Raw genomic sequence first — 979 nt, 5'->3', positions numbered from 1 at the left:
TTTTTGTCATTATCATGGAAGCCTGGCGGGTTGTTCATCACTGGGTTGGACCTTAGATTTTGCTGATTGAAATTTGGATTACCTACATTAGGATTCTGGGACCATGAGAAATTCGGGTGATTCCTCCAACCTGGGTTATATGTGGGTGCATAAGGATTGTTCAATGGTCCTTGATAGGTGGCATTCACCTGTGCACACTCATTCGAGTAGGAACATTCTTCTAAGACATGGTCTGGTGCATTGCACCCTTTACACATGGGTGCAGATATTTGATTTACATTGGCTGGTCTCTGTAATTCTAAGGCTTCCAATCTACGTGTTAAGGTTGCAATCTTGGCCTCTGATGCTGGGGTTGGTTGAATTTGATGCATTCCTCCTCTTGAAGGTGTAGCTTTATCAGGTTCCCTAGTTGTTTCCCACTGTAAATTTTTCTCGGCTAGGTCTTCTAAGAATTGCCAAGCTTCAGTAGTTTCTTTGTCCATAAATTGGCCTTGGCACATGGACTCTAGCATGGTTCTTGAGTTTGAATCTAACCCCTCATAGATGATCTGGCATAGTCTCCAAGTTTCTATTCCATGGTGTGGGCATTGGGTCAAAAGATTCTTGAAACGATCAAAGTACTTCCAAAATGATTCACCAGCTAGTTGGTAAAATTGATTTATTTCATTCCTAATCCTAGCTGTTTTATGATGGGGGAAATACTTTTTTAAAAATGTTCTCACAAAGCCCTCCCAAGTAGTGACAGAATAGTTTGGCAGACTATAAAGCCACTTCTTAGCATTGTCCTTAAGGGCAAAGTTGATTAATCTAAGTTTGACCTCATCCTCTGTTAATTGCAGTTTCATGGTTGCACATACCTCCTCAAATTCTCTAATAAATATATAAGCATCTTCTAATCCTGTGAATTTTGGAAGCATATTTATGATTTGAGGTTTGATTTCAAAATTGTTAGCTGTGGGTTGTGGCAACCTGATACAAG

At 39.9% G+C, this 979-nt stretch overlaps 1 non-coding gene across 1 annotated transcript; it reads left to right on the top strand.

The window, feature by feature from the left end:
- Positions 1-570: 570 nt before the first annotated feature.
- On the top strand, positions 571-677 carry LOC140854167 (small nucleolar RNA R71). The gene has a single exon (XR_012137301.1). It is a non-coding gene; the product is annotated as a small nucleolar RNA R71 (small nucleolar RNA).
- Positions 678-979: the final 302 nt, after the last annotated feature.

The sequence above is a fragment of the Elaeis guineensis genome, chromosome 15 (genome assembly GCF_000442705.2).
Source record: "Elaeis guineensis isolate ETL-2024a chromosome 15, EG11, whole genome shotgun sequence".
NCBI lineage: Eukaryota > Viridiplantae > Streptophyta > Magnoliopsida > Arecales > Arecaceae > Elaeis > Elaeis guineensis.
This window is presented reverse-complemented; position numbering and strand designations above follow the sequence as displayed.